General features: G+C 39.4%; 1 protein-coding gene across 2 annotated transcripts in view; it reads left to right on the top strand.

Moving 5' to 3' along the window:
- The window catches only part of ST7 (suppression of tumorigenicity 7), a 135,759-nt gene that overhangs the window by 62,965 nt on the left and 59,284 nt on the right, over window positions 1–13,510 (top strand). The gene's annotated exons all lie outside the window — the stretch shown is intronic.

The following is a 13,510-nucleotide window of genomic DNA, read 5'->3' as shown; positions in this document are numbered from 1 at the left end:
GTTGACTGTGAGCTTGGCTTTGCTGACAAGCCTTGGTGTGCTGTTTCCTTCGGGCAGCAAAGCCTTAACAAGCCCAGATGGTTTTCCTTAATTCCCCTAAATGATGATGTTTCCTATTTTCAAAGTTTGGGATCTTCCTGCTTAGTGGCAGCTCTTCACCATGGGAAGGATTAATTGCATAATATGAAAAAGAGCTCTTTCAAGGGACCCATTCTTTAATAGTGCCAATGTTGCTGCAGCTCAAAGAAACCTCCTTTGGGGAGCTGTTTTTCTTTTTATAAAGTAACAAAGAAAGAGGGAGATCATAGTCAAATACAGAGAGACCCAAACCAAATACAGTAGGTTATATAACATTGTCTTCACGTTTTCTGCTAAAAATGAGTTTTTCAGTCTGCAAGGCTGTATTAGTTTTTTGTTCTAATCACCTTTACATACACTCTCATGCTCTATTTTATCTCTCAACCACTTTATATATAGTGAAAAGCAAGCAAGTTTGCTTGACAGGTTTTGCTATGGGTGTAGACTACCATGCTGTCCTGGGACAGACTGGACCTAGAGCAGGTCTGCTGGAAAGTTCTAGATGTAATGCCTTCCTTTGGATACAGTCAGCGATTTCAGAGGGTGACTCCAGCAAAATCAATCCTTGGAAAAGGCCAAAGCAGTTCACTTTGGGTGCTACATGCCAGTGAAGAGTCCAGTGTGGGGGGGCAGAAATTAGTGCAAAGATCTCTGCTGCTTTTGTGCACAAAAGGTTATTTAGGTATCTTCCCAAAGCACAGTCAGGGATCCAAAGCAGCGCATGGAAAGACTACAGGCAAGCCAGGCATGAAGCTGGGAGCAGAAGCCAAGATCCATTGCAAGTTCCATGTTGCTCCAGTATTATCTATCCCTAAGCACATCTGTCTAATGGGCACTTCCAGCCAGAAAGTCAGCTGCCCTCTAGGTGGTATTTTGTGCTTTGAATAATAAGCAACAGGGGGTTTGTTGGTCATTTAAATGCTACAGTTCCAAGTCCTTAAACACACTTAGCAGGTTCTGAACCTCTCTGTTTCTCAGCCAAGTGGCATTTTGAAAAGCATTAAGTTAAGTAGCCTCCTACAATAAGTTTGCATTCCCTCTTTGAGCTTTCTGTACCAGAGCCCACTTTGAATATATTGCTGTATTGATTTTGGTATTCTGCCATTCTCAAAGTTTTGTTCTGGATTTTTCTGTTGGAGCAGTTGCTCATTCACATGTGTGTTCAGAGGGGAGTTGACTCCACGTGCCCCACACTTAGAGGTCACTTTCCTCTCACTCTCCCTCAAAGGCCAGATAGAAAGTTAGTTCCTGACCACAGGTAGGGACAACTGGGAGTGGATGGGAGGTCCCCCAGCTGTTGAATCCTTTAGCATTGGCATTCCCCTACCCAAAAAGACCCTAGAAACTTCATATAGAGAAAACATGGAAAGTTTTAGCTTTAGAGACAACTTTCCAGGGCAATCTAAATAGGTCAAATTAATGGACAGCAGCAAAAACTCCAATGCAGTGATTTTCGTAATTAAGCACTAGCATTGGAAGATTAGCACAGCCATGGTCACTAGTCTCTGATACTCTAACGTGACCAGAAGAGGAGCAAGCAGATGCAAGAAAACCACAGCATTTTGATGGGCTGTTTTTGCAGCATGGCCTCCTCTGGTCACCAAGTGCAGTGATGAAGTAGCACTCAGTCATGTTTGGAAATCAGCAGAAGCAATGACCACTAGGTCATGTGCTCAGGTCTTATCAGCCCTAGAGAATGAAAAGCTGGGCTCCTGAGATTTGTCTCACCTCAGTGACATTGCCTGCCTGACCAGACTTTGAAAGCCACTTCCTAATAGTAGATGTTCAGTCTGAGCCATCATGGCCTGGTTTTTGAGGAACTTGCTCTAGTCAGTGTCAAGGGGGGAACTTGCAAAGAGGATCTTCAGCCTTTGCTTGCCTGTTTTGAGACCCAGATCTGCATGATGCAGTGGAATGGAAGGGCAGAGTTTCTGACAAGCCAAGCTTCTGGCACACCCTCCCTTAGCTCAGCATCTTTTTTACAAGCCAGTGCGCAAAAAACTGTGCAAAACCCAAGGCACAGACATAATCACAAAGGGGTTTTTTTAAAGTCCCTTTCTGTAGCATCGTTTCTAGAATCCAGCTACAGCTTTGTACGGTGTGACATGCAGAGTATTTCCTGACAGTTATTTACTAAAATGTGGGGGTGTGCTTTTCAGCTCCTTGATATCTGCCCGGAGAATAGGCAGGTAAACAAGTGTTTACTTCCACACATTCCCAGCTGGATCTAAGTGTGGGAGCTTCCAAATACAGCTTTGAATTTTCAAATTAGAGGTGATGCAGTATGTGAGTGGGGCAAGAACAGGGATGGGATCACAGGTTACATTGAGTTCTGTGCAGGTGTTCTTCTCACAAAAATTTCGCATCTACCAAGGGTGCCATATTTGGCCAATTTAGTCCTGCATTTTTCACTTGTCCCTCCGTGGTGGTTGGCTTTAGAGGAAAAGAAACCTGACAGTAGCTGCCAGGTAACTCACAGTGCTGGGGTTAGTGTGTGGAAGGGGTGGGGATGGTGTTTCTGAACAGCCTGACTGCTGCCTCACGTAGAGTACCAGTTTGAGTCCTGTGGGCAAGTCCTGTTCCACCCCTCCACTGGTCCCTCCTACCTGCGTGAGGAGAATCACCTGTGAAAAAATTCAGTGATTTTAAACAGAAGAATGGAAAATTAAAGAAGACACTTTTGGACAGAATGCTATTTCAGTTATTTTCAGCCAAGTCAGCCACGGTCATGTTTGGAATTAAAGCCATCAAATATTCAATAGGAAAAATTATGGGTGCCTTGCACTGCTTTTTCTCATGAGATTTCATCAAAGGCTAAACCAAATAATATCATTATTGTTAATGATAATGAATTAGACTAAGTGGCATTTAATTTGTCTTCTCATGAAACAAAGCAAACTTTAAAACTGTGGACAGTCCGTTTTTGTCTTGCAGGCACACAGGACCGTGACAGTGTTCACAGGGGTTCTTGGACGAGGAAAGAGACAAGAATGTTGACTCTATGTCAACTTTTTGATATATATATATTACATTATAACTAACTAAAAAGAATAGAAGTAAATGTTTCTTCAGAAAGCTAACTAAGAATAGAATAGAATGAATAACAAATATCTGTAGCTCAGACAGAGAGTCTAAGCTAACTAGTCTGTGGTTGACCATTAATTGTAAGCATTCAAGATGGACCAGTCAAAAATCTACCTGATGCATTCCACAGCAGCAGATAACCATTGTTTACATTTTGTTTCTGAAGCTTCAGCTTCTCAGAAGAGAAAAAATCCCAAAAGAAGATTTTAGTGAAAAGATATCTGCGACACAGGACCTTTAGGGGAAATGGCACTGGAGAGAGACTCACTGCCTATGGGGGATGGGGAGGACCACCCCAGCCACAGGATGATAATTTTTAAAAAGTATAACTTCATGCTGTTTGCCCATTAGTCTGTGTGAGAGTGGTGCTCCCTCAATTTCCACTGCGTCATTTGCTTTGCATTTGGTTGGAAATTCTTAATCTGGAGCTCATTCTACTGCAAATCTTTATTATGCAAAATTCCCCCCTGACGTTTGTCTCCTCATCAGTCAGGTCCTGAATGCAGATTGCAGTTCTGTCTGCAGAGTTACTCAAGAGCCTTTTCCATTTTAATAAGTGTTGGATATCCCAAGAGACTGGTTGACAATGGAGATTATACAGTACTTGTCAAACCTGCTGCTGTGCTTTCTTTGAAATACCCCAAAATGGAGGCAAAGAGGTAAAAGTTTTCTACTTGTCTTGTCTTCTTTTTCTTTTGGTACAATTACTGTGTGAGTCACACAGTGTTAAGAATATTTTGAAGGGGAAAGCTGATTATTAGGTGCATAGCAAGAATGAATCATACTTGCTGGAAAAATAATTTTCCCCTTATTTTTGTGCCACATTACCCATGCCATCAATTACTGGAAAAATATAAATCCCTCCCTGATACAGAAATTTATCACAGGTTGAAATTTCTTATGGGAGAAAACGGCATGAACACCTTAGTGATTTTGTAAGTAGGTGAGTTTTCAATGACAGGATAATGATATCAGCTATTACAGATCTCCAGGGAATTGTAATGATGCTGCTGGCTCTAGTTATAAATGTTTTCTAGTCACCTCTATTCCAAGAAGCACCTTGGAACTTCTTGTAGGTAAAGAGATCAGCATCTTAGAGACTCTCAAAATAGATTTACTGTATAGAGTCAGGCTGCCAAGGTTTAGGATAGAAATGTGTGAAATAGAGTATTTCTCCAGAATTTTTAAAAAATATTTTTTTAAAAAAAGGTTTCGTCAATGTACAAATTTCAGCCCAGTTTTCTGATTTTTTTTTCCATTGCTGAGACAATTTTGTTTGTTGCACAAATCATGGGTGCTCCTGTCTTTTTGTATGCCAAGGAATGCAACGCACAAGCAAAGATGAAGAGAGTAGCTGCTCATATCTGTTGGTTTACTGCTCCTATCAAATCCTGCCTGGAAGAGAAGGAGGCACAAAAGGAGGCTGCAGGGCAGCTGAGGGTGCTTTGTTCATGTGTCTCTTTTGTCTTAGCAGGGCAGTACCTCTTCTGAGAGAGGTTCCTGGATAATGGGAACCCATGAGATACTTTCTCCTTTGTGGCATGCTGGTGAAAACGCTTTGATGATTTGTCTCTCTAGAGCAGATTAGCCTTTGTTATCTCTGGCATTGGAATTAATCACTGTGACAAACTTTTAGTTTAGGGTATTCTTTACACAGCTAATGAACCAACATCAAAAAGATTTAATGGTGCAGTTACCTCCCTGAGTGCTGCATGAAAGAAGAGGGCAAAACTCAACCTATTCCATTGAGAAAGCTGTACTGATCTGGTACTTGAAACAAAAGCCCTTAATTTTCTTAAATGACTCTAGATAATTGGGTTTAGTAATTGGCTTTTGTTTTACTACAGCTTTGAAAGGCTAAACCACATAAATCTGTGTAATGCCTCAATAATCAGCAGTTAAGGTAGCAGGTGTGTTTAACTTTGCAAAGAGTGCCAGTCCAAACTGGATAAAGATCTGTCAATTCAGTTACATGATGTTAACAGGAATCTTGAAATAGAGATTTCTTTGAACACTTTGGGGTGCAGAATGAAAAATAAGGTATTTTGTTACAGTGTTTAAGTACATTTTGGCAATTAAATACATTATTAATGATTTTCGGTAGAATCCAATCACTGTGCACCCCAAACTGAAGACCTAAAAGACTTTAAAACATCTACCTGATAAACTGTGCAACAGCCATACTCTTGCCCTACTCTTGTTTTCTCTTACAAATGTGTATCCAGGAGAAGGTAGATGGTGATACTCTGCAGTCACCTGACAGACCTCTTGGGAATCCATCCTCATTTGGCTGTTGCATCACATCGGGATTTCCTTTGATTTGTGTTGGGGAATTCGGTGATACCATGCTGGTATGTGTGATTAGAAAAAACCACAACCTAACTGTGAAGGTGCTCTCTCCAGTGTCTGGACTGATTCTGCCTACACAAATCTGAGAGCACTTCCTCATGCAGTGCAATACTGAACTAAAAATTTGACAAGGATTCATGATTCTTGAAACTAAATCTGCAGGGGAGATGTGTATAATGACAGTGTTTCAAATCAATTTACAAGCAAGCTGATTTTAGAAGAATTACAGCTGAAAGTGTTGCAAGAGAATTTGACTGACAACCAAGCAACAACATGACTTTATACATCCACATCTCTAAAAGTCCAAGTATTAATATCTGTACTTAACATGTCATTGCTCATCCTTGATGCCTTATTCTTATTTGACCCAGTCTTCCCTTTTCACTTGTACATTATTAATATCACTAGGCTGCTTTTAGCATTAGGACACCGTGATGGTCACAAAGAAATGCACAGTTCAGTCCCTGGTAGCTGAGGGCTGCAAGGGAAGTGGTTTCTCCCTTGTTTTCTTCAAATGGAAATGCTGTGGGGATTTTGTTGGTTTGGGGGGAGGGGATGGGTGGGTTTTTTTAGAAGGGTTTCTGCTGCCAACTATTAGCAAATCTTGGTGTTCATGCAGCATGCTCTGCAATTAACAGAAGCTGTGTAATTAACTCATGTCGCCATGGCATTGTGAAAGCAAGAGCAAATGTCCCTATCCCTTTGCAGGGGTAAGTATGTGACAGAAAATTTGCATTATAATAGTGACATGCATTTGGGAAAGTTGATCTTTTCTTCATATTTTTACTCTCCCCAAATCTGCAAGGTAGGGAGCTCATGACCTCAGACAAATGGAATAGCAAAATGCTGTGCTTGGACATAGTGATACTAAGCTGGCTTTAAACTCCAAGACAGAATGTTTTCCTTGGGGTGGGTATAGTTTTGGTGCATTTTCAGCCTGTGTGTCTAACCTCTCTGTTCCTGAGGCATAGTGTAGCTGTTGACCACAGCAGGACATTCTGGGAAAATATAGGTGGAAATGGGAACCTTTAGTAGCACCTTTTGTTCAGAGTTTAATAGTTTGTGAGAAGAGGCTTGGGGATGTATTTGGTAGCAAGGAATAACTTCTGAATACCATCCCTTCCCAAATGACCAAAGCTGTGTTTGTTGGCAGTCTTATTTCTCCCAGTGAAAAGGTACTTCTGACATGCAAAGCATCTCTGCTAAAGTAAAAATAGCCTTTGTTTGCATTCATGTTGCCTGTGTAGTTTCTTGTGTCTTTTTTTACTTTTGCCATTCTTGCCTCTATCATCTTTTTTCTATGCATGATAATTTTTACTGCCATTCTATTTTCTAATTTTCTTTTAGCTCATCTCTGTATTTTACTTGTCTACCTCTAACCTGGTTTTCTTTTTCCTTTCCCAAGTCACAACAGGGTCTTTAGTGCTTTTTTGTCTCACAGATCTGGTTTCCTTGATGCACCTGTATGCCCTTCTGCCCTCAGCTCTGTGTTGGTTCTTATCTCTTATCAGTTACATTTCCCTGTATACTATTCACAGTGAGGATAAGCAAACTTACTGTAACAGGCTGAATGGCTAATGCACTCTGAAGGATGTAGGGTTTTTGTCTAAGTCCCAAAAGCTCCACAGCCAGCACAGACTAATTCCTGCTAGGAAGTGAGACAATGGTTTTGATCGATCAAATAACTTTTGAAATCATAATATGAATATAGACTTGGTGTTGAAAAGCAAGCCAGCACAGCTCATTGTGTCACTTTGGCCTTCAGATACTTAACATGTTGGCATGTTGGGAAGAATGATTAAATAGAATTTGTTTGCAATCCTCAGGCAGCAATTTTTTTTGGGAAAAGATGGACTGAATTTAGTAAGATTTGTTTCAGTTTTCTGTGCTGGATATAATTTGCTTAGTGGGCAATTGAGTCGCAAAGTGGAGAGAATGTTAGTTACCATTTTCAAAACTCTTTATTTTTCAGTTATAAGTAAATGAACCTGAAAGTTTTTGACACATAACTGGTCCTGTGTTTACTACCATCTGCTCTTTCTTCTCTTCGGGTTGTGCTTTGTGGCGGAAAGCCTCTCCCATCATACCCAATTTTACTCCAGAAGCCTGTCCCTACTCCCATTCCCTTTTTATTGTGTCACTCTATTGAAAAGGAAAACCTGCATTTAAGATGTGGAAACGTGGAAGAGAGAGTGTGGTGGTCTTCTGTCCAGAAAGCTTTATTTCACTAATTTGAAATATCTGTATGGGCAGAACTTTGATTATGCACAACTGTGTAGTTGATCAGAGCTGAAGTAAACAGGAGGCTTCTGGAGCATCACCACCTTCTCTCACCTGGGCTCTGATCCAGTGGGAACTGAGAGCTACAGACTCCTGGCCATCAGCACAGGCTCCAGGCATCTAAATGTGACTCTCATTCAGCCTTTAGGATGGGACTGGGTGGTTGAACAGAGTGAGTGGCCATCTGGATTTCCTTGTGCACAGATAAGACACCAGCTGTTTGTGCCTGGAATGGCCACATGTTTGTTTATGGGTGAGAAATTTTTTTCAAATTTTTGGAAATTTTTGAAAACAGATTGAGACAAAAGCCTTAGGATGCTGCATAGCGTCTGCAACAAGTAAATGGAAAATCTCTGCAGCATTCTGAAACTTTTGAATGCTTGCTTCTTCTTTGGTAATTCCTTTAAGAAGTCTGAAGAAGTTAAAAAAATCTTGGTCACTTTCCAGGGAAAATCCTGGTAATTGGTAAAAGTGCTTTTCTTTCTCTGAGACAATACTCTGTGCTAGCTTTAAATCTGATGGGGTTTGTATTTACATTTAGCTGGAGACCATCACAGTAATTCAGCCTGACCCTAGTGTGTTTTCCCCAAAACTAGGCAACATTCTTATGAGGGAGGGGTTGAGAGTTCAGAAAGTTTATGTACAAACAGTTCAATTAAAGTCAAGAGTATGTAATGTTTCATACTCAGAGAGGGAAAGTTTATACACTTAGTAAAAGAAGTTTATTGAACTTAATTTTGCCCTCTTTGCTGACACTTTGGTAGAAGAGTTCTTCATTCTGCTGCTACAACTTTGAACTGGGGAGCTTCATTAATTGAAGCAGAGGCCTCTGTGAAACAAGCCAGTCACTGCCTTATCTTCTGTACCATGTTGGAGCAGCAGCCTGAATGGATGGTTGCAGTGAAAAGAAATAAATTGCTGTGTCACAGGTCTCCAGTGATAGCTTTCTTAGCTTGTTGCCTGTCGAAGGGATTTGGGGCTCTTGACACTGGTGTTAAGAGAGAAAAAGCATCAATCTGCTTACCAAGCAAATATTAAGGAATGCAGAAGAGAAAATACAGCAGAATTTCTTAGTGACTAAAGTATTATAGCCATACTATACCCAGTTATAATTATTTATTTAATTAATTCATATTTTATTTATTTATGCATAACATATTTTTTCATTTAACAAGGTTATTGAGATATCTATCATTTTACCTGCATTTTGAGATAACAAAGATTGCCATAAATGATACCATCCTGTCTTTGCTTGATCTGTTGGTGTATATGATTTACGTTACATTGCTATTAAATTTTTATTTGGACCTTACTGTACACTTCTATCACCTCACATTCAGAAGTAGGTAATGGGGCTATCATTTTAGTAGATCTGCATGTGGGAATAGTTGGTAGTTTGCAGTGCTCCCTCCCCTAGTGACTTTCTAATGTAAATAACTGATGTAGCAGTTAATAGGATACTTTTAGCAGTTCAATCCCAGTATTTTCTACTGTGGTTCCTCACGTGCTTGAATTCTGAATGCCTCAAGACCTTGAAGAAATTTATAAAGCAATAGTGGTCTTTATCATCTTGAGTGATACATTTTACGTGTTTCATGGATTTTGTTACTTGAAAAATACCTGGATATTCCTCTTGTGTTTGGTCCCAAGTTCAGAATGAATCACAAGTATTGGAAATGAATAATATATATAACAGGAATGAAATGGCATCTGCTTTCAAAAACATTTCAGTCACCTATTTAGATTAGTCTCAACTGGGAATGTTAGATATAAATGTTAGATTTTGTAACTTGTTTGCTGTGAATTGAATAGGATGTAAATTCATCTCTGTGAGCATGCACAGTTAATGATGAAATAATAGTCCTTCCCTAGGTACTGTACAGAAGGATGAAATTACTTAACTGTGTAACTTAGGCACTTCTGAAAATGTAAATATGCCTTATTCTGGATGTCTCAGGTATTACTAAAATGAAAGCAGTAAAGAGAAGGGAAGAAAGAGGGGATGGAAGGCCAGAAGCCTCTCATAAATATGTTTGGCTTTTTTAGACAGAATTTATAGATCATGCTGATTTTCTTTTAAAAAATACAAAACAAGCTGTACTAACACACCTAAAATAGATCATTCACTGTCAAAAGCCTGTGCAAATAATTGGGATTTGACAGTAATTTCAAATAAGTTGCCATTGTAGGAACATCAGGCAAGTTTCTTTGTCTAGACACTAATTTCCTGCCCTTTTTAAGTCCTACCAGGTTACAGACAAGAGATGATGTTGTGAACGGAATAGCTGCAACATCTTCCCTTTGTGAACAGAAGTAATTAGGGATACACTAAAATTCACAAGAAATGACATACAGTACTACCTTTTGCTGATGCTTCTACCTGGCTTCTTTATTCTGCAGTCATCTGCTATTGACTTCAGCTAACATTTCTCAGAAATCTCTCTGCTCCTCAATCCTGCTGCATCATCAAATTGAAATACAGAAATAAAACACTCTTACCCAAATTTAGGCAGATGGACAGGTAGCATTATCTAATTGCTCTACTTTACTGCAACAAACTCAGGAGTCCTGATTCCACTGGTAGATGGAGATGTTGGATATAATAGTGATTTCTTCAGTGTCAGAATGCTGATTGTAAAGAAATGCTCCCTTTTGGATAATGATATATATATATCACAATGCAAAAGTGGATTGATTTTTACTCTTGAGATTAATTATTATGAGAAATAGGCCTTGATGTAGTTTCCACTGAGACAATGACTGAATTCTCATTGACTTCAGAATAAAAATAGTTGGACCACACATGCTTAGTTTTACTGTTTTGGAAATATGTTTCTTATTAGAAAGTATTTCCTTTTGTTAATAATAGTTATGGAGACAAAGGAACTGGGAGAGTAGCTAATAATTGGCTAAAGGTGATACTTTTCATAATGAAGTAGAAGATTCTTATATTTAATATTAGAGTGGGAAAAAGAATGGCCAAATGATTAGACAGATATAGCCCAGATAAGCAGCTCTGGTCATTGAGTGCATGTGTTTCATATCTACTGAGTTATTTCAGTTATCTGGGATTCTGCCCATAAAATCTAAAAGCATCCAGCATCATATCTGTTTACCTTGCCAGTTCCTGTGACTAAGCTGTAAAAGTGAAGAATTGCAGCAGCTTACAGTAAGGAGGATAAGGGAGCACCAGTATAAGTGCAGGCAAAGAAGAAAGCAGTAATGCTTGTGGAAATTACAGATAAATAAGATCCAATCTCCATTCACATGTGAGAGTTTCTCTGTAAACCAGTATACATTGCTTGTAAAAGAATGCTGATAGAGGAAAGCTAATAGCATTTCCTATGAGCCTTATTCAGTCTACACCACTTAGGAGCTCCATACAGCTAATTTGTTGAGAGGGCTCTTCCAAGTGGGGATCTCTTTCCCAAAACAATTTTTATGGATGTGAGTCAGTAATAATATTTAAAGCAGAGACTATATCCTTATTCAATGGATATGCTCATGTGGAATCTTCACAGTATACTTAGATGGCTCACGACTTAGGAAATCAAATTACTTCCAGGGTAATTGGAAATTTTAATAGAAAAAATTCCAGCATTCCATAAGCTGTGAAGCTGTGGTGGTGGGAGCATGGAAGAGAAAGCTCCCCTGTAAAGTCTCTTGCTGCCTGGCTTTTCATGTTATGGTGGCACATATGCAGTAGCATTATGTTACAAGGCAGAACACAGGCATCTATATCCCATCACAGCATATTCTCTCTCAGGCATATCCTGACCTAAGCAAAGGAAGTCATTTCACTGGCAGTCTGAAATTTCCCCAGTGACATAGTTTGAGTATGTCTCTGGCTTACATTTGCATTCCAACATGAGGAATGTTTCTTCTAAAAGGCTGGGGGTAGTTGGTGAAGCCAAACATATTTCACCCTCTCCATTCCTCTTCCTACTCTTAGTAGGTGCTGTGGCCGAAGAAAGCAGGGACTACTATTTCAAAGTCTGCTTTTATTAGACAGGAACTGAAAGGAGAGGAGAGGAGAGGAGAGGAGAGGAGAGGAGAGGAGAGGAGAGGAGAGGAGAGGAGAGGAGAGGAGAGGAGAGGAGAGGAGAGGAGAAAGGATTAAAACAGTGTAGCTGTGTTGCACACAGCAGTTTAGAGGATGTGATGCTGATTTACACTAGCTGAGAATATGGCATCCAGTGCATTTGGGAAAGAAAATGTACAATGGCGTTAAAAGTCACCAGATTTATTCTTTACTATATCAGTTTGGTGCTTTAATGCCACTCCAGAGGACCAGGAAAGGACAGTTCCATTTTAACATTTTACAGCTTCTTCAAGAAAAATAACACAGAAAATAAGCAGCCAGAACTCAAACAAAGCAGCTGAATTTCAGGGCTTTAATTTCTCTTAGTGATGCATTTCTGGAAAACGGGTTTTTTTTATTGGTCATGGAAATTGAATCATATATTTGATGGTTTTTATTCTGCTTTTGTTTCCTCCTCTTCATTTTTTGGCTTCATATTATTTAATTTCTGCTAGTGTTATTTCTGAAGAGAACAGAATGAACTGAGGGCCTCACACCTACATATCCAGGTCTTTTATCAATGTTTTTTAATGACTAATACTCTACTACAAGCCTTCTAAATTTAAAATTGTCAGTTCCCTCCCCAGTCCTGGATGCATGTACATATACAAATCTATATATACGTCTGTATATACATAAATGTATATATATGAGAAATTCTTTGGCACTGGTTAAGGATGAGACCAGTAGGGTTGTTTACAGAAGGCGTTCTAACCCTTTATGGGTTTAATAAGGAATGTTTTCATTTGTAGAAGATGGAAGTGATGGAAAGTTGTGTTTTCTTTAAACATCTAGAATTTAGTAGAACTCCAGTTCTCTCTAGTAGCTTCTGTACAGTCATCAAAAAACTAGAATATTTTATTCTCTTAAGGCCAGCCTTAGGCATTTTCAGTGAGGGATGAGCATGACTACTTGGTGATTTTCTCAGCAGCTTTCAGGATGGGATATGAGTAGAAAAGCCCTTTGGATTTCCAGAAGCCCATACAGATGGAATTGCTCATCTGACTTCACTTCTGCCCTAGATTTCAGATAATTTGGACAACTATCATGATTTTCACCCCTTACTAAAAAAGCTAGTTAGGTCTTTTTCTATCACTTATTCACTGTTGTCATACCGAGTAGTTCACCAACTTTGGAGCAGTAGAACAAATTAGGAAAATGCCATTATTTTCTACTTTGTAAGTGAGGAACCAAGGTACTGAGAAGTAAAAAGCTTAAAAATTATCTTCATCAAGATCTACAGGATGTTGAGACAGTGTCGAATGCAGGACATTGAGATATGCAGGGTTGAACTGCTGAAAATAGTGGGATTGAACTTCCAGGATTTCTAACTGCAGTGAATTAGCAAAGGCATATTAGAAAATGTTTTCCATATATCATGGGGAATCCTAAACTCTGTGTCAGTGGAGCACTGACTGAAATAACAAAGTCCCAGACATGTGTGCAACTGTTTTCCAATGCCTTGTGATTGACTTTGTTGTGAAAACAAAATTGTGCATGTTGCAGTCTATTGCTCTGCTTTATCACATGTAAGGCAGATGGAACAGGATATTAACTGTTATTTTAACTGTCTTTTTTATCAAAGCTAAGGTAATAATTTACCTGCAGGTGGCAGGAGGAAGCGACACATGGAGGGCA

This window comes from Ammospiza nelsoni, chromosome 5 (genome assembly GCF_027579445.1).
Source record: "Ammospiza nelsoni isolate bAmmNel1 chromosome 5, bAmmNel1.pri, whole genome shotgun sequence".
Lineage (NCBI taxonomy): Eukaryota > Metazoa > Chordata > Aves > Passeriformes > Passerellidae > Ammospiza > Ammospiza nelsoni.
The sequence above is the reverse complement of the archived record's forward strand: the minus strand, read 5'-3'. Positions and strand labels throughout refer to the sequence as shown.